Raw genomic sequence first — 23675 nt, forward strand, 5'->3', positions numbered from 1 at the left:
AATATCACAGATAAATGTAAATGCAGAACTGAACTAGCACTAAGAAAATTGCACTTTTCCCCTTCAGGCAGTATTCCAAATAACATGTTAAATTGAATTAATTATCATGATCCATAGAATCCTGAGTTGGAAGGGACCCACAAGGATCATTGAGTCCAGCCCCTGGGATCCAAATGAAAGTACTTTATAAAACCTTATACAAATAGCTAAAAAGACTCTTTAGCACTGCTACCAAATCCCATTTTTTATACCCATTCCTAGGAGCAGATGCAGAATGTCCACGTAAGGAATGCCATTAGCCTACAAGTGTAACAAAGCTCTTGGACTCCTCATCTCTGTAGCCAGTGGCCACTGAAGCAGTTTGGTCCCTTCCTCAACTGCTCTCGTTGATGAAATAAGAAACTTGAATCTTATTTTGCAAAATAAAGTCCCTCATACAGTTTCTTCTAAAGAAAAGAAATAATTTAAACACAATGATGCATCTGTTACCCAACAATCACCAAAAAAAATTATACTGAGATCACCACATTTGTCTTGCAGAGCCTGTAAGCGAAGTAAGCAACTGCCAGCCCCACTCCCAGGGCATCCTGAGCAGATCCTGCTCTGGCAGGGCAGGTTTGCAGCCAGCCCAGGGCATCCTGAGCAGATCCTGCTCTGGCAGGGCAGGTTTGCAGCCAGCCCAGGGCATCCTGAGCAGATCCTGCTCTGGCAGGGCAGGTTTGCAGCCAGCCCAGGGCATCCTGAGCAGATCCTGCTCTGGCAGGGCAGGTTTGCAGCCAGCCCAGGGCATCCTGAGCAGATCCTGCTCTGGCAGGGCAGGTTTGCAGCCAGCCCAGAGCATCCTGAGCAGATCCTGCTCTGGCAGGGCAGGTTTGCAGCCAGCCCAGGGCATCCTGAGCAGATCCTGCTCTGGCAGGGCAGGTTTGCAGCCAGCCCAGCATCCTGAGCAGATCCTGCTCTGGCAGGGCAGGTTTGCAGCCAGCCCAGAGCCTGCCAGCCACAGCACAGCTCCAGTGCAGCTCTACCTTGGCTCTTCCTCGGTGCTTGCTGCCCACTGCAGCAGGCAGAGCCAAAGTGACTCTCTCTCACCCCCTCCACAGCAAAGTCCCATCCTTGACACAAGTCATGCCCTGGTGAGGGGGGTTTACAGCAGTGCTTCTGCAATCCCTACCCAACACACGCTGTTCAGATTTTCCAAAGCCATCAGTAGATAGAGTCATTCCTGCTCACCCCATCCTAGAGCTCTCCCCTCTCCTTCCTTTCTCTCTGCACATCCACATGTTAAAATTAAATGGGTCTTAACAGGTCCATAAGTGGGATATACCCAAGTGTTTCCAATTTACCCTCAGTGAACTTGAATGGAAAACATTTGAAAATGAAATTCTGGGTGAAATCTCACAGCGTTGCTGCAGCATATGGAGCCAATTTCAAATAGCACTTTGATAATGTCATGATCTGTTAGAAAGTGTTCACCTTATACCAAAGCTATTACAAACTCAGTTTCCTCACTCAGAGTATCTTCATCTTATGATCCATAAGAAAGCTATTTAGCGGATTGTGAAATATGAACTTCGGCCAGAGCTAATTTAAGAGAGGTCGTTACACTAGTGATGGTGCAGCTTGTTTCTTCTGTGAGTTTTATATTATTCAACTGTTCACAGCTAGTAAATTCACATCTAATAAGCTGCAAAAGTTATCAGATGAAGCACAGCCCATTGTAATCCCCACATGAAGCAAATAACTGATAAAAAAATTAGTTCCAGCATGTGTTACAAATATTTTTGCAAACAACATCTGATAAAGGAATTGGCTTTATTAGCAGCTAACTCCTTCACACAATGGAGAAAATGAAAAATTGTGTTCTATCTCTACAGGCCACAGCATTTCTCAAGTGCTGATGAAGAAAAAAAAAATAGACTTAACTGGAAACAAAAGCACAAATAGCCCACATCTCCTGGCAGGCACAGATCTTGGCACTGGGAATGCAGTGGTGGGAACATACTGAAATAGAAGGGATTTGCAGGATGTAAGGCACAGGCAAAAAGGCATTTGTGCAATGACAACCTTGTCAAAGAAAGTAATAAATTTACACCCTACTTTTTTAGACAAAGTATGAGCCAGTGACTCCCATTACGAGTCCAAGTGACTCCTGGTTCTGTCCAAGGGCTGGCCCAGCAGCCAGGGCAGACGTAAACACAGATCTGTGCTGGGGTTGGGCTGTCCCCTCTGCCCAGGGCAGGGAGGGTGGTGTGGAGCAGATCCTCCAGTGTGTAAACAGCTCTTCAGAGCCTCTTCAGAGACCCCACAGGAGCAAACAGCAACAAACAGGAGTTTACCCAGAGATCCTGGTATCATGCACCAGGAAGGATGATCAAGGATGGGTCTGAGAAAGATTAAACCTTTCAGAAGAGCAGAGTGTCCAGCAGTTGTCTGAGACTAAACGGGTATTAGAAACATCCACCACATGCAGGGATTGCTCCAAGCACTGAGCAGATTCAGGGAAAAACACCAGGTATGTATAGAACCAGGTAAATGTGCTGAGAATGAGCACTGAACTATCAGTGCTGAGTCCTGGGAACTTCACTCAGTTTTTCTCTTGCTTTCACAAACTTTCACTATTGTTAAAGGCAGTTGGAATAAGAATGACGAAAGGTATTTCTAGTTTTAACCCTCAAAAAATCAGAGATAAGCCTTGTACTAGGGACAGCCTCATATACCAGAGATGGCAGAAATTGTGTTCAGACTTTCTTTCCCCTTCTCTAAGTCAGCCCTCAGCCTGTAGCAAGGCCAGAGGTTTCTCAGGTACCAGCAGGAGCAGCCTCTTTCCTCTGCCTCGTTGCTCCTTCACTCCAGCAGCAATTCCTCTGCCCCTGAAGTCTGTCAGCTTTTCTTGCCAAAGAGAATGGAATGAAAAAAGCATTCAAAGAAAAAGAAAAACAGAGAGATCCCAAGCCTCATGTGTGACATAAAGCAAACAATTCACATGATCTTTATTTTTGTAACCCTCGTCCTCCTCTCACCCTCATGCCTGTTGTTATCACTCACCATGTTATTGTTATTACTTCAAATTTGTTTTTAAAAGTGCCTATCCAATGCTGGAGGTGCCTGAATACACACTGAAAATATACAAAACATATGTCCAACTTAGACCCTGTGATCCCTGAGGAAGGGCTGGTATCCCTGCAGTGCACTCAGCACACTTATGGCATGAACAAATTATGAACAATAATAATAAAGAATAACTTGTGCCTATTTATCTGTTTGGTCTATGAAACTGATCTGTCAGTGACCCTGAAAACTCTCAGTGACACACACCGTGGTGGAGTTAAAACCAAGTTGCTCTTTCCATTAATTTTTTTCCAAAAGCTTGAGTCAAAATCCCAGGGTAGGTGACACAGGGCGACCCTCCTGCTTTTGATGTAAATGGGAAAGGATTTGTCTTTTTATATCAAAGCTAGCTGGGAAGAGGAGGTGGGTGGCCATGAAAGGGAAAAGCCATGAAATTATCTCCATTGGTTTATAAGAAACAGCCATTCAATGGGATTTTGGGAGGGGGAAACCTTGTGAAAAATGTGCTGGTGTGATTCCTCTGGAGGCCGGCACATCTGAGCCAGGGCTGGGATGGAGCAGGGGGGGCAGGAGAAGTTCTTCCCTTAATTGAGAACACACTTGTTTGCAGAGTTCAATGTCAGGAACTCCAACATTGTTTTGAAAAGACAGAGCACTGTGTAGGTGTCGGAATTCAGAGGAGGCAGAACAAAACCGGGTGGAAAAAGGCAGCTGTGATGATTTAAGTCTCCAAACACCTTCAGCCGGGTCCCTTCCTGTGCCCCACCAACCAGCCCTGGCTCTTGGCTGGGCTGGGAGGGGCAACCCCAAAGCCCCTTACAAATCCAGGTAGTTTTCATTCCTAGGACAACGTTTTGGACATTACTAGAAGAACATTGGTGGGAGTCCTGTCAAAAGACAGAATCTACAGAGAGAGGCTGAAGGTAATTATCATCCTCACACGTTTCAGAGCTCAGCTGCTGCTGCTGTTCTGGTGCAATGACAGCTTTGGGTTCCTGCTTTTGAATTCAACAAGGTAGTTCTGCAGAACTCAGATTAAATTTACCTGAATATCACCCTTATCTACTAGATGTCTTTTTAAATGAATTGCAACATGTGAACCAAGTAAAACAGTGCAATAAATGAGATTTCTACTCAAAGGTTGTAATATTCCTAGTCCTAATTAATAAACTAACTGACCTAAGTCAAGGTATTGAACTAGGATTAGCTGTAAACACATGATTGTTATTGAAAGCCAATTATACTGCTCAGGTATGGCTGAACCAACTGAACTGGTGCTGTGTATAATTATGATAAAAATACTCTGTCATTTTTCTGTAACTATAATTCTATCATTTCCCCCCCAAAATATGTCATTTTACCTGTTCAACAGTTACTTTCTCTTTACAGAAAGTAAACTCTCTTTTGTCATAGCTGACCTGGCAGCAGATCAATGATACAGAACTTCTGACTTCGAGAGAGACAAGCAGGTACCATTGTGACAGAGGATAAAAGGCACAAGGCAGACAGCCAGGATCAGGCTGATGTGATGTATTCTTGTTCCCGAGTCTCTTTATCTCATCTTTTATGTCTTGGCTACCCTGAGTAAGAAATGTGGTTCCTCCTTCCCATCATTGTACAGTTTCACTTCTATTTTATCAGAGGAATTCAGCCAGAAGAGAGAAAATAGGAAGGAGAACATTCTGCCTGTGAAGATAATTAGCAGAGTTTTACATAATAAATTAAATGACTGAAGCTCCTACAAGTCTCGGCTGGCATAAGGCAGTAGACCACCAAAGACTCAGGGACAGACCATTTTCTGTACAACAAGGAAGGACAAAAGGCATCAATCTCTGTGATTTAATCACACCATGGGGATCCCAGCAGGTACCTGGAGCTGGGTCATGAACCAGCACCTCTGGCTTCAGCACATCCTCTGATCTCTTCTTGCCAACCCAAGACACCAAACCCCACTTTCATTTAATTATTATAACATCACTAATGTGAATCTTAAAATTTACAGGAAGACTATTTTTTGCTTTAGATGAAATGTTGTTATGCAGGAAGGGGAAATTCTGTGGTACCCAAAGACATGTTACAACTAGTTCTCACTTAATGTCATCGAGATACTTAGAAATAAAAATCAGTATCACAGATTTCTGACAAAAATATTCATTTATCTAAATAGCTGGGAGAAAAGGCTGGATTATTTAGTTAAATGCAGCTTCTGGAATTGGCTTGTGGGCTGGTTTGGCTTGGAATCTAATTCATTTTTCAGATTTAAAAACCCTCTGACTTTCAGTCCAAAAGCTGACATGTTTGCCCATCTCTTACAACCACTATTTTTTGTTTTATCGGTTAAAGAGCCAGAGTGTAAACAAGTTCAATGATTTTTTTAGTTTGAATTTAAAACAGAAAACATCTCACAATGTTTTTGTAGGCAACTCAGTAATATTTAGCCTAACTGCTCGTTTCAAACAATGCATTCACGTAATGGAAAAAATAGGAAGAGCTCACATTTATGCCTAATCTGATTGCAAACCCTCTTGTTGTGCTCAGATACAACAACCAGATAGAAGTGTTGCTCCACTGACATTTCTGAGGAGGTTATCAGTGTAACCAGGCTGTGGAGAGAGGGGTTGAAGTCAAGAAACTTCATCCAAACTTGTGGTATTTCAGCTCTGAATTTCTCATCCCCTTAGGGGTGAGGCTGAAGGATATGGAATCTGGATCTAGTTCTCAATTTTGTGGCTTGGTCTCTTTTCCAGTTCCCGCAGAAACATGTTCATCAAGATCTCCTGACATTTCTCTGCATTTTTTTCTTTCTTTCAATGATAATTTGAAGCAAGCCCTGCCCTTTCCCCCATAACATTACGCTTTTTACATCCCTGCAGCATGTAAACACTAAAAAATGCAAGCATAGCAACTCAGCAAAATACATAGAAACAAATGTTAGCAGAACAGCCTTTTTCCACGATTTTATAGGAGTTCCACAGAGCTGGGATTGCACACACAAACCAGAGCAGAGTTACACATAAACCAGAGTTCCTGTCCTGGTGAACAAAACCTCTGTGGTTCTGTGCACTGAGAGTATTGGGTAGGAGATTTCAGTGCTGTCCCACTAATGAATCATTCTGCAACAGTGGGTCTGTGTGCAATGCTAATTATGGTGATTACAGAAGTCAATGCCTTGAGAATGTGGGTAAAAGCTTCATGAAAATGGGTAGTTTGACTCCTAAAAAATTACCAGTCCTTTAAAAATTGCTCCAATAAAAGGAAAATGTGGACAAAAAAAATAGGCTCCCTTCCAACAGATGGAATCAAAGGCCTGATACCTTTTATCATTGTTTCATCATAGCTAATAAAACTTCCGTAATTACCCGAGGACACTGAAGCCTTTTATCTGTGATGAGTGACACAGCGTTGTGTGTCTGCAGTCAGAAAGGTAAATACAATACATGCCTGTGACAGCATTTGGGAAACAAAAATAAACAGAGATCCACTTACAGATGAATACTGGCATAATCCTGAAACTATAATTTCCCCTTCCAAGCCCTGCACCTCCCCAACCACCAAAACCACCATTGAGCCTTCCACTTTAGCTGCTACCCAAGCTCCTGCAGAAAGCACCCTCCAAAATCCCTTCTTTTTTGTGTGTTTAATCACTAAAGTAGCCTCATCATTTAATCAAAAGCCTCTGCTTTAATCAGTGATCACCTTCCACTCCAGACTCACAAGAACAGAGAGCATTCCTCTGTAACAGCCTCCCTCCTGAAAAATGAGGGATTGTGTAGACACTGAAGGCTGAAATTCTCCCAATTTGCCCCAAGGGATGCCAAGTGCAGCTCAGACAAGTACAAAGGGAACCTGTTCTTGCTGCTTTTCAACTGTGGCCCTACTTAAATTGCCCCGGGGGTTTCACATTTCATTCTCCTAAGGTTACTGTCTCAGGCTTTTCTGTAGAAAACATTAAGGATATAGGCCTTGCTTTAAACCAATTTCCCTGGGAATAAGACTGGGCTCATAATCTTACAGTAACAACTCACATGTTTGGTATTGTCCCTTTTCCCCTGCATGAATCACACAGGCAGATCTTTTAGAAAGAGCTCCTAATTTAATTTATTGAGATATATATGCACACATAAACACACACATATCCATGGAATGGAAAGAAGGTAAAATCAAATAAAACAACACTTCATACTGCACAAAGACTTATAATCTTAAAATTTCATGTTATTCTTAGACTTTTCATTAAAATTCTTGCTACAATCTTCGAAGGCACAAGCCAGTAACAGATCTTATGCAGGAGGATCATTTGATCCACTGTTGAAATGCTGCCACTTCAGAGTGGAACAGAGCATCTGGTTTACACATCAGAATAGCTGGGGACATGAAATGAAGGTTCTTATAACCACCTGAAGCAGTAAAGGAAAATGTAGGTAAAAGTCTTTTTAATTCCTCTTCCCTCCAGCAAGAGCCCTGGGAACACTGGTGGATAAAGCTCTACTGCTGATGTTTTGACTCTTCTGACAAGCCCTGAAATAATTTCAATTTGCCTCTCAAAGATGTTCTCACCCAGTTCAGCTGAAGACCAAATCTGAGGCTGCAGAACTGTGCCAGGTGTAGGAAAGGACAAGTGACAGCAGTGTTGGCCATGGTGGCTGCCACTGGAGCTGAGCTGGACCCCGTGTGTGGCTCAGGGACACCACAGCCTTCCTTATTCTGATGCTTTTTCAAAGGAACATGAAGAATTTGAGAGACAGAAAAGGAGAGAAAACTGATTTTCAAGGGTGGGCAGGGTGCAGACTCTTGTTTCCTTCCTTGCCCTCCTCTGCTTTGACAAACCCAACCTCTCCCCCCCTGAACATAATGATCCCAAACAGATCCCATAACTCCAGTTGGAAAAGGCTGCTGTTCTCAGCATGGGAGAAGATGAAGAAAAAATGACACCCCAGCCTGCTCTGTCACCACATAGAGATGATAAATCCTGGCTGGGGTGATCCGAGACATTTCATACAGTTTCCAGCAAATTCAGCTGGATCCCTGGGCCCTCACTGGCACTTGCAATGTGTCCCAAGCAAATAAATTGAATATTGCCAGCACGGCCTCTCACCCAGCAGATGTGCAGCTCTCACTGCTGCTGCAGATACAATATAATCCATGTGCAGGGGATGACTACAATTTAATTTACACCAGTTGTAGCACAGAAATCTAAGCCACCACACAGAGCTGAAATCATGGGATGGTGCCATCTGTATGTAATTGTCAGGGTTACGTTTTCCATTACATTTTCTGCTGGAGGAAGGGGAGGATATACAACTGGGTAGCAATCATAACAGTCAGGGCTCACAAAATATCAGTCAGAAATCACACTTTGGTTTGCTAAAGGGGTGATTTGCATTTCATTCTGACACGTCAGAACGGTCTATTTCTAAACAATGTCAGAGAAAATGAGATGAAATTCAATTTTTATTCCAAATATTGTAAAGCAATAGGCCAAACAGATGGACAGGTATGGCATTACTTCATCTGTGGCATGCTAAGCTTGGCCACGGGCCTGCAGAGCACAAATGTTTCAGCAGTCCTCAGGGGTTAACAGGCAGCACGTTCAGTGAGGCCCAGAAATTAAAAGATCTAGCAATTGTTGCTTTTTTACTTTAACCCTGCAAGAGGCTGCTAGGCTGGGAAAGCAGCTAGCTAGACTAATCTGCTTGGCATTTTTAAAGGAAAACTTCAGAAAATGTAATTGCAACAACTGAAAAACAACCCAAAATACGTTAAGCCTGAAATGATTTTTTCTGCTGCATGTGTTTTCTTAGAAAGTGAATACTTAAAAAGACACTGAATACTCCATATAGAAAAAAATATTATTATAGAAAGACCCTGCCAAGTCTTTAATCTGTTTGCATGCCCTAAAGAATGCTCTGGGAGACTACAACTAGAACCTAAGGATGCAGTTCCATGCGTATTTTCTGTAGCATCAAAGGCACCTAAAAAAGATCCTGAGGGACTCCACAGCATCTTCCCCTTCACACCCTACATGCCCTTGTCCTGCAGTTCACCTTTGAAGCACCAAGCTCCCTGAAGCTCTGCTAAAACCCAGCCTTGAACAGAGTATTTTCCTTCCAGAATCCCTGATGGCATCAGCTCCTGCAAGGGAGTTCTACACAGGGATCTGCAGAGAAAAACAATTTTAAAATATGCTTCTGCTGTGTATATTTACCTAACAGTCCTGAGTTATGCTGATGAAGCCAATAATTTTCCAGCCCCCTCTAAAGTTTGCCCAGGTCTTGTGAGGACAATTTTTTTCCTGTGAGCACTTTTCTGTAAAACCTGCATCTGCTCTTTGCATTCGTAGCCAGAAAAGGGGGAATAGGAAAAACTACCCAAGTGCACAAACCATGTGCTACAAACTGTCTGTGCTGTTTGACATAAAGACTCTGGGATAGTCCAAAACAGGGATTAATTTCTTCAAAACTCTGACCTCTGGCAATCCCCTAATGTCTGGAAATACCAACACCCCAGGAGAGAAAAGTTCTGCAAAGCATTCACAGTCCAAAATCACAATATACCTGTCCTGCATGGCCGCTCTCCGACGTCTGTCAAGATAAGCATCATGGCCAATGTGCTCTTGGAATTAGAAAAGTCTCCAATAAACACTTTAACAAACATTTGCCCATCCATCACTCTTCAGAACAAAATCTCTGGCAAAACTGTTGGCAACAAGACCTTGATGGATAGGGACAGGATGCCCTTCCAGTGAAATCCAAGAATTTCAGCTTAATTCTGTTAACTGTTGAAGCAGCTTTTTAAGCAAGTGATGCTCATGAGATACTACAGAATAATAATTTTTGTTATGTTTAGGTTAAAAAACTATTAAACACCCTCCTAGACTCATACATTCAGGTAGAAAACTCTAAAGAACTCAGGCCTCCAGCATGTAAGGGTTAAGCTCCTGTGCCCTTAATGTTTGGTTGTTAAATACTTCCAGAGAGCCTGGAACTACAACTGGGCACTGCACACTCCAAACTAACTGGCAGACAAGTGTTGCTTTAGGCTTAGAAATGCTGTATTTTCACTCCTGGGACCTGGGTTTATTCCAGCTTAATCCAGCTACAAATTGTTGTCTTCCAAAGTCTGCAGCTTCTTTTAAGTGCCTCCCTCCTCCTCTCAGCCTATAATTACCAGCAATTACCATTCTTGTTTACCAGGGGCCATTTCTTAGTGGTGTCAGTGCGTGTGTGTTTGTGGAAGAGATGGAGCCTTTATGAAAAGCTGCATGAACTGACCCAATGCTCTTGGGAAGGATAAGTCAAATTGGCATGGAAAACTGAGAGATCTGAATCATCCAAAGGGGAGTTGAGTACTAAAACAAAGCACAAAAATAAAATATCTGGGTTTGCTTCATTTCTTCGGAAGACCTACCACAGAGTTATTTCCCCCACCTGATGTAAATAATTGCTTCTGCAATGCTCAGCCATTCAGAGGCTGTTGTGGTGGAGCAGTTGCTGGATGATAAAGTACTTTGGAGATAAGTTTATATAAAGAGAAATTAGACCTATCCTGCCAGAACAGTGACTCAGCCTAATGTGTGAGTTTATAGGCTGCCCTGGTCTTAAAAATCATCCTTCAAGTCTTGGCAGCAAGCACCAGGTGAACATTGTGTTCTTCACATGGAGCATCAAATTTCTGGAGCTTTGGCTGTCTGGAGCACGTGCTTGGAGAGGTGCTGCTGCACGGGCAATTAAACCCTGCTCTGCACCTCTGGTGCCTTCAGCAGCTGCAAAGATCCTTCAGAAACAGCCCCAGACTCTGAGGAGATGCTGCATTTCCCAGGAGCATGATGCTCCGGTCTGCAAGAGGAGCTGGGAGTGCTGCCAAGGAGAGCAGGATGGAAGGAGGGTGTCTCTGGCACACACCAAGCAAAGCCATGGAAGTGAGCTGGCTGTGCTGTGAAGCACCAGGAGCTTCTGGGGACACCTGGCCATCACCTCTTGCTGTGAAACCAGCAAAACATTTGTGCACGAGGAGACCAGGGCAGACGCTGCAGAGCCAGAGCAGTCCTGTCAATGCTTGTGACGTGGGAATCCAGGGCTTCCCTCTGGCTGCCCTGGCAGGTCTGGGACCCTGGCAGGGCTCAGGAACCCCCCTGTCTGTGATCTCTGTCCATGGAAAAGAGTTTTCAATCTTACAGGATGAATTACCAGCTCTGAGCGTTTGATATGAGTAATAATTAAGTGTGTCACGGGTGCAAAAGTAAAATTTTAGGATTCTAGATGAGGGGTCCAAAGGGCACAAGATGGAGGAAATTGGGTGTGTCTTGTCCTTTTCCTCCTTCTTCATGCCCTCCATGTTTCACTGTGGTGTTGGCATTTTTCTGTTGGTTCAGGCTGGGGACACACTGTCCAACGCAGGTGACAGATATTGGCACGTTATTGTAAATCCAGCACAGGTAGTTTGTGGTATTTAATGTTTGTAACATCCCACTGAGGGCAGAGCCCCACACGCTGCCCTGCAGGACAGACCTGCGGCAGGGCAGCAGAACATGTTAGAGATAAACAGAATAAACAACCTTGAAACCAGCACAGACCAATTATGGCTCTTCTTTGGCAACGGGGCAGAAAGACAGAGACTTTCTACAATCTCGGACTCATCAATACCCACAGATTCCGACAGTGACACACTCACAATCCTGTTTCCTCAGTGAAGTGCTGCCTCATAGATTTTCTGTTGTCAGACAGTAAAATGTGCCCTTTGCTCATGGCTCAGCATCTCCTGCAGGCCAACAGAGTGACTTCTGTGTCAAGAAGGAAAACAGGCAGTGACAGAAGAGAATTCTCAAATCAATGAGTAGAAGAAGGTGAAGCAACTTTTCTGCTACATGAATTTATATCTGTCCTATATTTAAACTCCTGTTTGTCTTTCAAGTAGCAAACCAGAGGCTGATAAAACCATTTTAGGAGTGTTTCAATAAATTATTTTCTGTGACCCTCTGTATTGAGGTTTTTTCTTTCTAAAATCTCAGTACTTGAGGCCCCAAAACTCTGATGATTGAAAAAAAGAGGGAATAAATCCAGCCTCGTGTGACTGGAGACAGTGCACAAGTACATTAAATTAGTGCCCCAACAGCTCCCCACTGTCCTGCATGGGGGCTCTGGGATATTCAGACCCATCTGCAGCCACTGGCACCTTCCTGGCATTGGTCTATTGCTTTTTTAAACATTCCCTTTTCCCTAAAGGCCTAGGAATGGCTTTTCAGTGCTCTTCTGCCCCTACTGCTTCTGGAAAAGAAAATAATAAATTAGACCTTGGTGAACTACAGAAATACTTTACTTACAAACTCAAGGAGAAGCTTTTAACTCCTCCTGCATATTCATTCCTGCTCTTGCTCCTATTTTCCTTCCTTTTCTTCTCACCTGTGAGCTCCACGTAATCCTGCCAGTACCAGTTCTTTAACCCCTTCTGAGCAAGCTTCCCTGAGCTATAGAAAGGCAGAAATGCAGCAACTGCTCCCACTGGAAGATCACAAGTCAAAGCAGCAGGTGCTGAACCCCCTCTGACTATGATTAATGCCCACACTGAGAACAACTGGGCTCTTTTCAAATCTTAGTGCATATTATCAATAATAATATTTATTTTAAATTGACAGTAGTCCAGGAAAAAACCCTCACATCCCTTTAATGTGCACAAGACAAAAACATCCAAACTAAGAGAGAAAAGCATCAATTTGGATGCCCTTTGCTCACATGACATGGGACTCATTTGCAAGAATACTTGACAAGATTAAGCAGTCAGGTTGTGAAGCTCTTTAAAAAGTTTGAATCTTTGCAAAATAAAAATAAAATTTGGTTCTGCTACAAATTTTGAATGAATCCATGCATTGTGCCCACACCAAAGGCACACCATGATTTAAAAGTCCATGAGAATTCCTTTGTCATTTATTGTTTCTACTTGTCTTGAATACAACCAAAGGTCAGTTTGAGATGAACTGTTTGTCTACAGCTTTGTTTGGGCTTTGAGACAAGGGAGTGTTTTCAGACATGGAGGTATAAAGAAAGCTCTGAAGGAAATACTTCATTCAAGTCATGAGGGCAGATAAGGTAATGGGTTCAAAAATGTTGCGCTGCAATTTAAAGATTAGGAAAATGCAGCTGTGAGGCATTCACTGAAATAACAACAGGAACGCTAATAATAACAAACAATAATAATAAGAAGGACACAAATGGGAATGCCAGTGTGCATGTAGGAAAACATTACCAAGCTGTGAAGTAGCAACTCAAAACTTCGAAACAGAAGACGAAAAAAAGCTCTAGATCTGTAGCAATATTTGGCAAGCAGAATTTGGCACTTTGGACTCAACATGCTCTTCTAGTTAAGAGTGCAAACTACACTATTTGTACCAGAGGGGGATGACTCTTTGGGATGCAGCTGGAGGGAGACTCAGACTCTCCTGAACAGCCCTATGGGTTTTCAAGTCTGCCTTGAGAAAAAAGCATTTTCCTGTGTCTTAAATATCTCATGTCCCTCTCTCCTGCCACTGCCCCTTCCCTGAATCTTCCCTACTGTTGTTTTTCTCTTGGCTACAGGGAGAACACTGGGTTGAGTTTGAGATAACAGCTTAGCCCAGTTGTTGTCACTTGGCCACTCAGAGAGTGGTGGTGCCTTCCAGACACTCCTGTTCCAAAAGCACAGGTGGCTGTTGTCCCACAAAGAGTTATTGTACCACAGCACTTTCCTTTGACTCCCATCCATCTCTCAGAGGCCACCAATCACATAACCATGAAAACATCCCATGTTACAATTATTAAGTGCCCCAGAACTGGAGTTTTGTCTTTTGAGCTTGAGTACATTACAGGTTGTAAAGAGCTTTTTCAGCTGTAGGTGGAAGATGCAATAGAAGGTGAAGTAATTCTATTTTTCAAGTGTGAGGTAGGTGAATCCAATTACAAAGCAGAAAATTCAGCTGTGATTTAGTCATTATAAAACCCTACTGCAAATGCAGAGGAAGGGACTCATCAGCATTGTGGTGAAAGCACGAAACACCCCAAGAAACAAACTGGGAAACTGCTCCAATCATAAAAGGAAAAACCTAATGGGAATTGAATAAAATAACATAATCTCAGCAGCAAAACGACCGAGGTGTTTCATAGGCGAGTGTAATGCTAAAACCACCCTTCCCCAGCCTCCAGAAAAGCCGTGCGCTGCAGCAGCGCTGAGAACTCGCTGCAGTGGATTTTCCAGAGTGCAGAGAGCCAAGAATAATATAACATCACCAGGCAGACTTCAAAGCCCTGCTCCTCCACTCACTCGCTGCTCCTGTGCATCCCCCCGGTGCCAAAGCACACAGGGATTGCAGGGCTCTGCTCAGCAGCTGCTCGGGATGTTTGACACATTTCCCAAACTCTTACAGCACTTGTAAAAGAAGTTTCCAATAGAGGCAGTGCTTTGACCGTAGCATTTACAAGAACCAAAGATAAAAACAAGAGGGAGTTTTGTTTATTGATTGACTGACACGATTTGCAGATATTTCCTGGAAAAAGGCATCACTGTAATTGTGCAGAATCTTTTCCTGTGGGACTGCAGATGTTCACAGAAGTACAAGGAAGACTTATTGCTCTAGTAGGGAGTAAAGTCATTTTGGGACCCATCTACAGATAATGACAACAAAGACTCACTAAATCAGTGCATTAATTACTTTATGAGCTTCAGGTTGGCAAAGCTGAAAGCATCCTAATGTAAGATCAACTCTGTTTTCAGACAATAAATTCATACTCCAGCTACAAAGACTTTCAGAAGTGACAACACTTGGTATCACGCTGTGTGAGCAGCATATTGGCAGAATAAAGATTTCAAATCAAAACTGAAGACCCAAACATACAGAAGCATAACTGAAATCCTCAACTTCTGTGCTAGACCTGTAAGTACCAAATTTTCCCGAGGTTTAATGGTGTGGGGTGTGGAGGGCTGGGGAAGGGTGGCAGTGGCCCGACAGGAGGGTCACAGGGCTCTGGGTGCTGCCCTGGCAGCCAGGATTTCCCAATGAGGTCACTGCAAACCCACAAATATGCAGGTTTTGATTTGCAGATTTTTAACAAAGCCTAAAACCTAAACCAGATCTCAGTTAGGATCATGAACTTTCATCTGGGTTGTTATTACTATTTTTAGTTCATCAAGTTTTAGAAATGTGTCTGAAACGATGTGGGAAAGAAAAGGGAAAGAAAAAGCACCATGAGCACTTCCAGGGATGTTTTGCAGCCTCCTGTGGCTCCCTAATGAATCAGGGCAGAATTCACAATCAGGAGCAGGTATCACAGCCAGGTCACTGCCACAGAGTTTGGATGGACAAACAAAACAACATCCCTCATCACCCAACCCCAGATATCCCATTGCACTGCCTGCTCAGATACTTGGATGGGAAGCAGCTTGCATTAGACTGGAGCTGATCTTTTTTTTTTTTTCCAGTTTAATAAAAAGTAGCACCAAAAACTCATTCTCACCCACAAATGCCACATGTAGCCAGCAGCATGGGTTGGCAGGGAGGCTGGAGATTAGCTGTGCTCCCAAAAGGCAGCACTTCCAAATATTCCATTTAGGCCATTGAGTTCACATCAGTCCTTATGCTCCCTAACAACAAAACTGGGATGAGGGAAACTGATCTTGGGTCTCCTTTTGGCTCATTTTGGTTGTTTTGCCCATTTTCACAGGGGTTTATAACTTGGCAGTAACCTTGGGAGCTCTGGGTTGCATGTAACAGATTAAAGGCAGAAAGCACATTTGCTGAACAGAAGTTCACCAAGGATAACATCTTTTAATATTAAAGCCACCGATAAAAAAGTGAAATGCAATAAATAATAGAAGCCATATGAGCTGAGGTTAAAAAATCAGGGTCCTTGAAGGTGCCCTGATGTTCAACACTTGAGAGTTTTCCCACCAGCTCTGCCACTGGTGTTTTTTATTCATCTGTTTTCCTCAGCTGTAAAACACAAAGTGGTTCTCATGCTACAAAACTGTTCTGTATTTAATAGGTTACAGGGTTTAAAATGCTTTAAACTTGTAAGCCATATACATACACCACTGAGGCACTTTCAGTTTTAAATAGACAATAACTGACACTAATTTCATGTGTGACAATTTCCAGTGGCATTTTAGAGAAACCAAACCACTGAAGGCATCAAGCCTTGAGGGATAACTAAAAGCTTGTAGCATGAACCAGTGCTATTAGGAATAAGCATCTGGCCTCTGCTCCATTGTTAGGGGTTTTCTGAGAACAAATAGTTTTATCAAGCACAGGAGAATGCAGTTGTGTGGCTAAAAATCACATGGATCCTTCCACTTGCTCAGACAAGTGATGGCCCAGGTCCTGTTTGCAGCTTCTGCCCCTGGAAGACCTTTGAAGGACCTGCTCAAGGGCTAAAAGGTTTCTCACTCACATCAAGAGGGAAAGAGAAGAGGAGCAGCTCCAGACAAGAGGTTTTTGAACTTTAGAACGTGCCTTAAAAAACCACAGGGGCTGTGATCATCCTTTCCTATGAGTGGGACCCCAGACTGCACCACCAGGATGTCCTCAGTGCTGAGCCTGTTCTTTCCATGCTGTGATCTCTTCCTCAGAACCCTGAAATCTCAAAACCTTGCTCTCAGTCCAACAAATAACTCCAAGTGATCCCAGAGCCCTTGTGACACTTCTCCTTTGAAGCCTTCCTTTCTCTTTAGGCACTTTGGTGTTGATAATTTATAGCTTTCCCTGCCCTAAACATCTCATGGGTGTCCAGCTTCTCTGTTTATTTCAAATTCACCTGTTCTGAAGTGTGTTTTGGATGGTATTTCTTCAGCAAGTACACATTAGTGCCTTGTGGGTAGATATAATAATGATTTTACTTCAAACAGAAAATTCAAACTCTATATACTTGAGATACAACTTGCTCCCAAAATTAATTATCTACACATGTCCAGCTGGAATTTCACTTTCTTCACACAGTGTGCTTAAGCATAATAGACACTAAACCAATTGTTTATACCACAGACTGGAATTGCTTGGGTAGAACAATGAGAATCTTTTAAAAAACATGTTTATAAAGATAAAGCCAACTAGCTTTTCAGCTTCAAATTTAGGTTTTGCAATAAAAGACATTCTACAAAACATTATACCTTTGGAAATGCTTTAAAGAAATAAATTTAATTTAGAAAGTTCATAGTTATTTTTGTGAAGGGAAATGTGGTGGGGAGTTTGGATTCAAGATCGCACGACATCGTAAGTCTTGGAATACTTGGAATTCTTGAAAGAGGTGGAATTTCCAGAGGACTAAAAGAAAGCTGGTGGTGTGCCAGTTTTCTAAAAAGGGTAGGTTGGACAGTCTGGCAAAGACAGCCTGGTCAGCCTCGCTTCCCAGACAAGAAAATATAGGGAAAACAGCACATGTTTCAACCCATGCAGCTCAAAGAGGATTTGTAATTAATCCAAATCCATAGAGGTCTACAGAAAACTCTTTTGGCTGAACATCAGCGAAAGCTGTTTGTTGAGAAGGGAGAAAGATAAAATCAACAATGGGCGATATTAAGAGGATGTAAAATTGGTTAAATGGCATTTGTCTGCATTTAAATGGGGAGTCAGAAATGTACCTTCCTACTGAATCCCAAAGTAATTGTGAGAATGCATGAACACATTCTGTTGTTAACTGGAAGAAACAATAAACATTGACCAAAGGTGTGTGCAAAGAACATCGTGGGAGGAGAAAGCAGGAAGAGGTTGGTCCCTGTGATCTGCAGCAGTGGGAAGCTGAGCAGCAGCAGCAGCCCCAGAGCAGCCAAACCCCGTGTCAGACACAGCCTCAGCCCTGCTGCAGCCGCTTTCCTCTGCTCCACAGCCACCCCAGACCCTCTGCTGGGACCCCACTGCATAACCCGCTAACCAAGGCTCCCAAAGGTGGAATATCCCATATGGGAAGTGTGGTTACACCATCTCTGGGTATGGTACTGGTGCAGGTACCACCCCAACATTTGGTATCGACAAAATCTGCCTTGATCTTAATTTGATTTGACTAAAAACCAAATTTGCGCTGGGTAAAGAAGTCTAGGAGCAACACTGGCTTAACTTATTAAGGAGAGGATTCTGTGCTAATTTTTAAGGTACCTAAAAAAATTGAAGAACTCCAAGAAGAGGAACATTTCAGTCTAGAGGAAAGAATGCTTTTAAGTCCAGCGGGCACAAACACAGAGTAGGAGTTAAGGAGCAAATTTAGATGCTCTGGTTACCAACTATTGGAATAAGTGAAGACAGACTGTGATGAATCAGTGGAAACTGTAAGATCAGGATTCTTCCTGTTCAATGGGGATTAAGCCTAGTGATCCATAACTGCTGTATGTGACCACAGGAGTTCACTTCTGACTACAATCTTTATGATCTCTTAAGTCCCCAGATATTATCACCTTCCCAAATCTAACAAATGGCAGAAATGCACAATCCAGCCACATCAGAGGAGCAAGGTAAACAGAGCAGAGGCATCAAGACTGGCATGCTTATACTGCATCTATTAATGTGTAACCTGGCCTGTGCTTCCCCGTGTCTACATGGAGCTGCCCTGTGCCATCAAAGCAAACCCACTCAGAGCAGTTTTTATTGTCAACATTTGAGCAAAATTTGATATTTCAAGAAAAAAACAACACAACATGATTTAAATATTCATATTTTAGTAATGTGGAATGTTTTTATTACTAACACATGCGAAGAAAATATTGCAATGTTTATGTGAATATCACATGCTTTAATAAACAGTGATAGAAGTTCATATTTGTGTTCATTCTTGTCTCTAGAACAAAACTTCTGTGACCTTTCTGAGATGCAGAGCATTTTAGACCAGTGTTTATAAAGTTCATAGTTACCTAACAGCTTTGAGCTGGTATGAAAGCACATGGTGCAGAACAGGGACTTTATAAATTTTTGTGAAAGATCAAAAGAAAAGAGGAAAATAGCCAGCACCAAACAGGCACACACATAATAGCAAATAACAAGGCTGAAGCTGTTGTGACCAACACTAACCCAAGGGCTTGGACATTGAACTCGTATTCTGAGTGCCCAGAGAGGATGGAGTGAGGACCCGAATTTGGAATTTCCTGGCTGTCGTCAGTTCTCTTACAACCGTAACTTGTTTCAACATGTTTTCAGCTTTTAAATTTTTCCCCTCCTCCTTAATATAGTCTAAACTAGACATAAAATGGAAAAAATGTACTATTTCCACTGAGAACTGATGCCTTTGACATCTGCTTCCAAGTGTTATTCATCACACAGTGCAGCAATCTTAGAGCAAGTACAAGGCACCTTTTGGAAAAAGTGAGTCCCTGGGACTGCTTCTCATAACAAAGCCTCCCTTTCCCCAAGGAATTGCAGCTCTTGGATGTCCACAAAAGAAAAGCAGCACAGCCCACCTGCAGTCCTAGCAAGCAGCAGCATTAGCATTGCTGAGCTTAGGGTCAGCCCTCCCACCTCACAGATGGCAGAGGGGATGTTCCTTATTCCCTTTTCTCAAGCATAGTTTACAGTAATTTTTTTTTTAATCTACTCCCATCTCACAGTGGCATAATTTTATGCTCATGACAACTTTTACATACAAAGGAAAACACCAAAGAGAATTTCTGAAAGGATGAAGGTCCTGATGAGCATCTCTGTCACGAGCCAGATGGCCTTGGAAATCCACTTTGTGTGTCAGCAGTTGGCAGCTGGCTGCAAATACTACAGAAGACATCTACAATTGTGAGTTTGGGCTCCATCCCTACAGAATAGGGTTACCAATCCCTACAGAATCAAACTCTTCACATGGAAAATACTGATTAAAATGTAATAAGAAAAAACTTGGGGTTAATCTCACCAGCAGATTCCCATCTAAGTCACTGGGCTGAGTTACAGAGACTTCAGATAATTACCAGGATATTGCTATAAAAAAATGAAGGGGGAAAAAAATGCCAGTTTTACTGGGAACAGAGGAACAATGGCTGAGCAAAATCACAATTATAATTAATTATTTTCTGTATCAAAAATTCTATGCAAAGTATAACAAGATGGGTATTAATGGGTCCCGTTCCAGGTCTTTTCTGCTTTGCTAGATAAATTTGAAATAACCAGCAGCTGGGATTGGCTCTGTTGATATTGGTCCATCACAGCTCCATCAAGAAAGGAACTGTTTATAGCTAACACTATTCTCCCTTGGAAATCTCCTCCATTTCCATACAAACTGAATTGTCCTTTGTTGAATGCAGTCAATTAAGGATGAATCACATAAAAAAAGAAAAATCTGACTCTGCACAACTATTTTTTCTCTTGAAGATAATACTTGATTGCATGCTAATTCTAAGCATCATTTTAAATGGGTAAATGACAGGAAAATTAAGGTTACAGTGATGTTTGTCATTGATTTTTACTCTCTGTACAGAATTGTGATTATATGACGTTTCTGGCTTCATACTTTGACAGCAAAAGCAGGGAAGTGCAGGAAGAGATGTGGAGCTCCTTTGTCATAGGCAGAACACTGAAACCAAGGATGTTCAGGAGGATTTTTATTTATCTTTTAAACACAAAGTATCACAAAAAAGCGATGGCAATTACCACTGGTAATTTCCCAGCTCTTCACTTGGTGATGTGCACAGCAGTGAAATGAATTTGGACAATTTCTGGGACTAGTCATCAGTCAAGGCCAAGCCTGTGAACAGCTCTCTGCTCTGGTTTCACACCGGTCCTGTGCGGGACACTCACACAAACTCTGCTGCCAAGGGCTACAGAAATCCAACCAGTCATGCTCAATGTCACTCTTTTGAAAGAATCTGGGCTCTGACCTGGGGTGCAAATTAACTTCAGCATGCTCTCTACAACGTGTTGACATGGAGACATTACTTAATTCTTGTACAGCAAGGGTGACTTGTATGGATCATTTAGGACTGTCAAAACAAACTGCTCTCTGACTAAGGGCTTGCTCCATGTGAGCTGTGCTTGCAGGATTAAGTTCTTGGGGAAGAAACCACGAGCCTGTTGCTCATACATCTGGGGAACAGGTCAATTTCAAGTCCTCTAACACAAAAATAGTGGGTTTTTTTCAAGAAGAAAATGTTGCATAAATATTTTAAAAGGAAAAAAAGGGAGGGTGTTATAACAAAATCATTTTAGCAGCACTCTGAGGTGAACAGACTGGTCAAACAGAAGAACAGCAAGCACCTGTGTCAGTGGGGATTCATTGTAAGGATCCGTTCTCCTTTGGATTAATTTTGAAATGAAGCAGTTGATTTATCTATATTTCCTCTCCAGTCAGGAATAACAGCTCCCTGTGCTGACAAATCCAAGTGCATTCCATTAGTGCTGGTGCTGTACTGACAGAGTGGCTGAATTCAGAATGAGCTGCAGGGCAGGGACAGGTGCTTAAGGACAAGTACTGGAGTCAACACTGAAAATTGTGATATTTAAAAGGGCAGAAACAGGAGGATTTAATGTTTTGCAGTCAGTAGCAGAAGGTTTCTCTTCTCCCACAGTAAACACAACTCTCCTGCTGACAGTTTCCAGGCAAACACCTATAAGTAAAGCTCATTCTGAAATACTGATAAAAGATTTTTCTAGAAGCCTTATCAGATTTGAATAGAAGAAAGAAGGTGCTTGGCAAGATGATTAAACATGGCAGCATATAGGACAGACTGGGAATTGGCATATTTAGTGAATACCAACAAAAATTTTAGATCTAAACCTCCAAATAACTTACTTTGGTCCAAGGCACATTTCAAAGATTAGAAGGAAAATAAAAATAAATCAGTAAATAAAAAATTCGGACCAGACTAGCTGTTTGATGGGATGTTTTGGTTTTTCTCCCAGGAGACCCAGGTTGATGATGATCCTTTGACAGTGGAAGTATCTAATCTCAAACAGAGCTCTGCAAGAAATCCTCTAAACAGGACATTGCAGTGGCTTGAAATGCCCCTTGGCACACGTGTATGTATCACACCCTGGGCAAAGGCCAAAATTCCTCTCTAGATGTAGACAAAGTAGAGAGACATTTGCTAGAAACAATTGTATTTTGCTTATTAATTCAGGTGTCCTCCTGTTTTTGATACCTTTAAGATATCCACTCCTACTGCACAGCTTAAATTCTACAGGGCAGTGACTTCCTAATGGCTCTAGCACAGCTCTAACAATAGTCTTTGCTTCCTGTCCTAAGACAAAACGAACATCCTTCTGGACTATTAAGTTTCCTGAAAAGCACAGCTGGACAAAAAGGAGAACATTCTGCATGTTGCCTTTTAATGGAAATGTGATGTTTCATTTCTGCACAGACTCATTATATAGTCCACAGAAAATGGAGCTCGCCCCCAGGTGTGGTGGTAGAACAGCCCTACACAATTTTAGCAGGTGTTTATCCCAGCAGGATTTTGCAATCTACAACAATAGAGACTCTCCTTAAAGAATGTCTTCCAGTGAGCAATTATCAGCATTTTAACAAGTTGCAAAAATGTCTAACTCCGGAATTCTCTTGCCTGCTGGTTTTTATTCTGTTTCTTTGCTTAGAGCAGTGTGTTCCCTGCCCTCCCCTTACAAACAGCCCAGCATTGCCTGCCCTCAGCCATCACACATCCCACAGGCTTCAGCAGCTCCTCAGAGGTCACTCATACCAGATTTCTGTGCTCTTCTCAGGTCACTTGCTGGTCCCTAATTTTTTTTCTTTTTGTCATGAATATTTTTCGTATTTATGACAATTCTTTGGCAGAGACATATGTCAAAACAGCAGTAAACCTGCTGCATGTCTATTAAATAGCTCTGCTGTTGATAAATCCACAGTGTAATCTGCTCCTTTCTTGCAATAAACTAAAGATCATTTAACTTGCACAAATCAGTGTTAGGGACCTGCAAGTTCTCCATCACTCACTATCCTGAATTTGTTGGAAGTCCTTGTCTACCCCAGCAGCCCAGGGGTCAGAAAGTCTCCAAACTGCATCTTTCCTTTTACTCTGGAATACTGTGTCACAAAGAGCCCTGTGACCAAACTGCCCCTTACACCTCCCACAGGGCAGCTCTGCAGAGAGCAGGACCCACCCCAGGGTCTATTTTTCACACAGGCAATGATAACTCTGCTACTCATGGCTCCAAAATACTCTCAAGTGCATTGGAAGAAACTTGAGGGTGTTTGTGAACCACAATGTCAAGGACTAAGTTTCTGTGCTTTTGAAAAGATTTGGGAAATTAGGAACAGGAGCACCACCATCTCCAAAACCCTTTCCAAAGTTTTCGGAACAGTTTTGTTCTGTCTTTAAATAGAAAAAGAAAAAAGAAAGAATTTCACTGTTCCTTTGCCCAGTACATAGTGTGAGTATTACTGTGTTTCTGCCCCCTTCCCCTGGAGTGGGCACAGCAACATTCTGGGATGCAAAAAGGCAAAACCAAGTGTGTCATTTCAGCTGCATCTATCCACTGCAGCTAGACACCAAAAAATCCTCTGTTGAAAGAGAGGAAAAGTGGAGGTTCTGCTTGGGATGACATTAGAGGGATAAACAAAAGGCAAACCATCCCCAAGTGCAGCTGAACAGCTCTCTTAAATTCATGGTGCAGCCATTTAATCAGAAAACAGCTGGGATGGAAAATCTGATATTTCTTGGCAGTCTGC

This window comes from Taeniopygia guttata, chromosome 4A (assembly GCF_048771995.1).
Source record: "Taeniopygia guttata chromosome 4A, bTaeGut7.mat, whole genome shotgun sequence".
NCBI classification, from domain to species: domain Eukaryota; kingdom Metazoa; phylum Chordata; class Aves; order Passeriformes; family Estrildidae; genus Taeniopygia; species Taeniopygia guttata.